Consider the following 6,807-nt stretch of genomic DNA (forward strand, 5'->3'; position numbering starts at 1 on the left):
CTTCTTCTTCTTTTTTTTTTTTTTTTTTACACTTTTCACAGAAGCACTTACCATTTGAAGACACACAGACGACCCACAGGGCGAAAAGAAAAATCCACCTTCCAGCGTGCATCTTCATCTGCATCTCGTTATATAAAATCATCCCGCTGGTGATGGTACGTCTTTAGACAACAAAGCTACGAAGTTTGGGTTTGGACCGCCTCCTTACTTCAGATTTCTTCTTAAGGCCCTTTCACGTGGGACGCGGCATGCGCAGCGCTGCGCTCCGAAACCCATTCTTTTTTAATGCTTGCGCCGCGCAATAGCGACCCAAGTGACCAATAGAAACGAAGCTTAGAACCGCGCTAAGTTCAACCACACAACGAACAAAAACATTCTGTGCGTACCCGAGGCTTAGAGTGGCATGGGAAACAGATGGGGTGGCAAAATCAGAGGCATTTCTTTACAAATCCAGGTGTTAAGTGTTATGTGATATGTATGGTTAAAATACAATAAATGCAGCAAGTAGGCTATACACGCTTCATATATGGAAAGTTTGTAACTTTCTTATTGACTTTAGCTCAAATAATTAAACACTTCAGTTAAAAAATGTGAATGTTGATTCTGTGTACTATATATGTAATAAACAAGCATGTAGCCCAATAAGTATAAAATTCAGAAGGCTACACAACATGAGGTGGATCTGTCAAAAAGTTTCTCTTCTTATGTCATTGTTCTGGGTCAGCTGACCCGGCATTTTGAGTTTATGCTGTTTTGTGATTTCTTTGTGTTAATGTTTTAGTTTTCTGTCATTTAGTATTGAGTTTAGTCCTGGTTTTGCTTCTATGTTTAATTATATTTCTGTTTCCATGTTTTTTTTGCATATATGTCACTCCCTGTTTCCTATTTGAGTCTGTCATGTCGCATCATGTCCATATCGTGTCTCCCATTTCTGTTCCCGTGTTCCCCACGTGATGTGTGTTCTCCCCAACCCATCATGCTGCTCGCTCTCCCTAATTTTTTATTTTTTGACACCTTAACCTTCATTACAAAGAGTATAACAATCAACACCTTTTGAAAAGCTCCTTTCAAAATTATAAGAGCGATATAGATACCCTTTGTCCCTTTGGTAAAGTCGTCCCAGAGACTTGCTAGTTTTTGTTTTCATCTTGTACCTTTACACAGACTTTATGTAAATCTGTGTAGGAATTTTTTTTTAAAGATGTGCCGATTGCCAAATTGGCCAGCAGGTGTCACTGTGAAGATGTGTTTTACACTGTTTCAAAATCTCTATACAACAGGTGTTGTGCCAGAAAGTGAATTCCAGTATTTAAACTGCTGTAAATGATTTGTTGGCCCATAATATGCGAAACATATGTCAAATGCATGAATGATAACGAGTCATCATGAGCCACAAACAACATTCCTGTGACAAGATGGAAGCTGCAATCAGTTTTTGCCAGAGTGACTTTCGTATAAACTTTATCTATCAAGTTAAAAAGTGTCCCTGACAAATGTGCATTTGAAACTCAAATGCACAGTAATAAAGAGATATTGCGCAAAATAGGAAAGTGGCTATTTGATGTCAAAAACCAGTACAAAGCCTATGATAATCATGATAGTGATAACAATGGATGTTATGATAATAAGGTTGCCAACTATAAATGCGGGTAATGATGATGTTGGACCAAATGACAGCATTTCCATAGTTGTTGTTAAAACATGTTTGTCAGCTTGTCGTTACAGTCTTGGGTCTTCATAAGCATGCCTTTGCCTATACAGCCAAATGTTGATCAAAGCAATTTTAATGAATGAAATGAATGAACATCATGAAAATGAATAAGACTGAAACACAGTTTCAAAATGGTCTGAACAGCAGGAAGGGCCAGTCTCCTCAAAACTTAATTCAGACAATGGCAACCATCAATCCATCTTCTTCTGCTTTATCCGGGGCCGGGTCGCGTGGGCAGCAGTCTAAGCAGAGAAGCCCAGGTGAGGGTAGGGACGTAGATCAACCGGTAAATTGAGAGCTACGCTTTTACACTCAGCTCCCTCTTCACCACGACGGAGCGGTGCAGCACCAATCCGTCTGTCGATCTCTGGCTCCCTTCTCCAATGACAACCTTCTCCCAGAAATCACAACCACATCAGCTCACCACTGGATGTCTTTTAAATTCCCAATCCAGTGCACAGGGACAAACTGGTTTTACTCATAAATCTTCTACTTCACAACTTCTATGGAAGCGATGACCCTTAGTGACTGCTGTTAGGGTAATGATCCCACGTATTCACTGCTGCTTCCTTATAAAGCTGCCCAACGAGATCATCAATGTAGGTGTCTGATTTCCATCAGGTGTTTGCAATTTGCTATTGTTAATTCTAGAGCTGCAACTCAAATAAAAACAAAGCGAAGCAAATTAAAGTATCTTCTATACTGTGTGAAGACAATTATAAATTGGAGGCCACCCCCCACTTAACAGCAACACTTATAAGGAATTGTCTGAACTGTAGGATGCCAGTGACTCATGATAACATCCCACGACAGAAAGAATTACATTCTTGGCCACACTTAAACTCTGTGGAAATTCTGACGCTGATGTGGAGCTGATAATTAGAGCAAATGATTCAAAGGTAATGGAACCAAAGAGGTGACTCTCCTTTTTAAAATTGCTTTTGGTTAATTTTTGCCTGTATTATATTGTCTGTTTTACCTTTTATGAATTGTTATCTTATGTGTCGCACTTGATTCTGTCTAGAAAGGTGCTACATAAATAACATTTTATTTACTATTTACTTAAAACTTTACACCCATGGCTGGAGTGGTAATCTGGCATACCATCTAGTATAAGTCAATATACTTATACGGGCTACAAGTCAGCTTCTGGGCCACTGCCCACTGGCCCTACAAGCACTATTGGTTCATTTTCATTACTGACAATGGATTGCCCAATCTAATCTCTTAAAACAATCAGCACTTCCCCTTCCCTGCATGTCTGTGCACACTGGGAAGGTAGTGGTTGATAAAAATGAACCAACAAAAGCAAAACAAGAGAGACCTAAAAAGCTGACAGAGAAAAAGAAATAGTAAATAGTAATCAAGGCAAAATGTGTCAAATTAAGTCACATGTTAGCAGCTCCACCTTTAACAGAGTTTTTTTTACAGCAACAGCTAGTAAGAAGCCCTCTCGGTCGCAGACGGTGGTTGTTGCTAGCACTAATGCTTCAGGGCCAAGAGAATGGAAACCACTGTCCTCATTATGGTAAAAAACAGTGTATAAATAAAAACTGGTGGTTTGCACGAAGCTGCTGAAACTCACACACAGAAACATCACCTGCAACTTTAATGTACCCAGCTGACTTATACAGTTCTCACTTTTTTCTAAATATTTCATAGTAATAGGAGAGCAATGAGAAAAAGGAGCGAGAATCAGAATCAGAATCAGAATCAGAATACTTTATTAATCCCTGGGGGAAATTATTTGGGGAAAATATGGTAATTCAACACGGTTAAAAGCAGCAGCTAAGGAATGTCTCAGATTAAACTCTTCTGGTATATGTCAGCTTCCCCTACAAATTAAGAAACTGATAGATGGTTTGCAAATATGTGTGTACAAAACTTATTTTTCCTTTTTTGAAGGATCTTGACAGAACCCAGTAAACTTTGTTCTGGATAATCCGTTGCAAAAAAAAAACATGCATATTGAGTGTATAATCATGTGTCAAGTAAAGTTAATATGTTTGAAATATATATAACTTGCATATTTCTTTTCTTTGCTTGCTTTATTTGGTGGTTGCTGTCACTTTCTATATTTTAGTAAACAACAGATAAGCAAACCTTCTCTTTTAGAAGCCAATGCAATTTACACGTGGATGCACACACTGCATAAATGTCAGGTTTCTGTAAGAGTTTAAATTAGAACCATAAGCCACAGTGGGTTGTGTCAAAAAAAAAAAAAAAAAAAAAAATCAGCATATATACATCCAGTGCTGTGAAGAAGTGTTTTTCCCTCTTCTTGATTTCTTTTTCTTTTTGAATGTTTGTCAAACTGTTTCAGATCAAACACTTCAATATCACAAAAAGGTAGCCTGAGTAAGTATAAAATGTAGTCGTTAAATGATGATTTCATTTATTAAAGGAAAAAAATGATCCAAACCTAACTGGCCCTGTGTGAAAAAAGTAATTGCTTCCTAAACCTAATAACTGGTTGTGCGGCAGCAGCAAAACTTTCAATCAAACCAAACAGTTGTGATAAGGAGCAATATCTCTTATTATTGAATCATGACCTCTGACATTAACTGAGACAAGTGAGGCCTGCAGTTCATGAGATGATGTTCTGTTTTCTTTTTCACTTCCTAGATGAGGTCAATGTGATCTTGGAGTCTTCTTGTTAGGTGGTCACTCCTGGGAAGGCTCACCACTTTTTTCTCCGTCTGTGGATAATGGCTTTCACTGTGGTTCTCTGAAATCCTGAAGCTTTAGAAATGGCTTTGCAACCTTAGATGTCATTAATTGCAGTTAGTTCATGAATAATTTTATTTATAGAATTTTGTAATTTAGTAACTTTTCACTGTTTTCATTTTTGCTCTTCTTTTTCTCTTTTCCCCTCTTCTGAGGATTAATTATAGAAGGAAGATTCTGTGGCCTCTCACCTGTTTTCTCCTGTACGAAAACAAACAATACATTTTATTTTAGATTTCACATTTGTTATTCCAGTAGTCTGACATTTATTGTTTTATTTGTTTGTGTTAAAAGTGCTCTTAGCATTATGCTGTCCGACAACAGATTATTTATTTTGGAATCCTTAGCTAATTTATTACGGTTTGAAACAACTTTTTTTTTTTAAACTAAAAAATAGGTTAATTAAAAAAATATTTTTTTTCCTCTGTGATACAAATTCTACAGGACTATAAACATGGGCTATCTTGCAGTTTGGCAGTTTAATTATTTTTTGTCTGGTACAATGGTTCTGTGACCAATCCACCCTCCAAAACAATCACTTGACAATCCAGTCAGACACAGCAAGTTCTCACCTTTGCATTTTTGGTAGCCATAGTGGCCACCAACACCCACCACAAATAGAGCAGTCACACCAGCGGAGATGTAAATCACCAGCCACGGGATTCTTTGTGTACCTGCATGAAGAGCAGCTGTTTTACTAGATATGTATCAGAGTACATCATTGTAATAGATTATTGATTTGTCCTTTTGCCTGTCAGGCTTTGAGATTTGTTATTCAAAATGAAGAAACTCTACAGCTCAAAATTAAATTAATTTAAAATCTACAAATAAAAATCGACTTACCCATTTCATCCAGCACCACTAGAACACATTTTCCCTCCTCCTGTATACAGTGGTAAAATCCTATGTCAGCCTTTTCAAGATCATCAATTCTGATAGAGTAGTTCCCCTCTGAGCCCTGGTTTGGAAAGACTTTCACTCGGCCATTTCTGGGGTCCAGGAATGTAACGTGCCCTTTTGATGAGAGATTGAGCAATTGCCCTGAGCCACTGTAGTTCCACGTCACCCATTTGAACTTGCTTGTTTGAATGTTGCATGGTAGAAGCACAGATGAACCAAGTGGAACCTTCAGTCTGTGCTCTTCACCGATTTCTCCTAAATGTTCACAGGAGTCTTCATCATAAAGGGAAAAATGAAACAAAAGAGAAAGTTTAGGTTACTCATCTCATGGTCAGATAATCAAAGAGCCAACAGAACAACCTCTTACCCCTCCATACTGCAGGTATTCAGAGCTCATGACGTGTTCATTTCTTCAATAAAAGTGAATAATTATGACAGGGAAGAAGAAGCAGGAGTGTTTGGTTCATGTTCTGTTTTCTGGCCTCAATAAAAGGCGCAACTTTTGTTATAATCCAATTTCATTTCCACGTTTTGTTAATCTGCATTTGGGTCCATTACTTTCCACTCATCATGGTCTGCCTGCACAGACCTTGACTCTAACAATCTTTACAACCCAGCTACACAGTGATAAAAATAAAGTTTTAAACATATTTAAACAGTATAACAATCATATCTAGGTAATTAAAGACCTAAAGTACAATTATACATATGTCTGTTTCAGTGCATTAAACAAGAAAGTGTCAAAGCAAGTAGTAGGTATTTAAAAGGTATTTTAAAGACACAAACATTGTATTTTACAAGAAAGATCTCTGGTTACGTTTCAGTAAAACATATCACAGAAGTTTCCTTTGGATTTCCTTTAGGTTTCGTGACTGTTGGATTTAGGTTTGATTGCCTTTTATCAGTTGGATGGTAAACTGTGAGTTAGACTTCCTTTCTAAATACTTTTGCATATGAAATTCACATTTCCTTTAATAAATGCAATTATAAATAATAAATGCAAAAAAAATCAACCTCATGAATTTTAGTTGATTAGTTTAATTAATATATCTTAAATCTGATTAAAAATATTTTTCTGAACCATCCACTGGGTCAGAAGTCCAAATATTCAGCCAAAATATTTCAATCCGCATTTTGATATTATTTTTTTTTAATTGATTAGAGTAGTTTCATGCTTTTTAGACTTCCACAGAGTCACTTACCAATTGAAGACTCACAGTTGAAGCACAGACAGAAAACAAAAGTCCACCCAGCTGCGTGCATCTTCCTCAGCATGTAGTACAATGTGAGTAGCACCCTGGTGATGGTGTATTAACCTGTTTGAGCATCAGAGTACACGCAAGACCACAGGTTCTATTTAAAGGGTCCATCCGGAAGTATATTTGGCACTGACAAAAAAAAAACGGGTGGGTGGGCCTAATTCAAACACAACTTTCAAAATAAAGGTATTTTTTCATTGGTGCAGTGTG

At 37.2% G+C, this 6,807-nt stretch overlaps 1 protein-coding gene across 1 annotated transcript in view; it reads left to right on the plus strand.

Annotated features, from left to right (window-relative positions):
• The window catches only part of numa1 (nuclear mitotic apparatus protein 1), a gene marked incomplete in the record, with an annotated part of 28,868 nt that overhangs the window by 5,946 nt on the left and 16,115 nt on the right, over positions 1-6,807 (plus strand).

This window comes from Haplochromis burtoni, unplaced genomic scaffold (genome assembly GCF_018398535.1).
Source record: "Haplochromis burtoni strain Fernald_Lab_line unplaced genomic scaffold, NCSU_Asbu1 Contig_88, whole genome shotgun sequence".
Taxonomy (NCBI): domain Eukaryota; kingdom Metazoa; phylum Chordata; class Actinopteri; order Cichliformes; family Cichlidae; genus Haplochromis; species Haplochromis burtoni.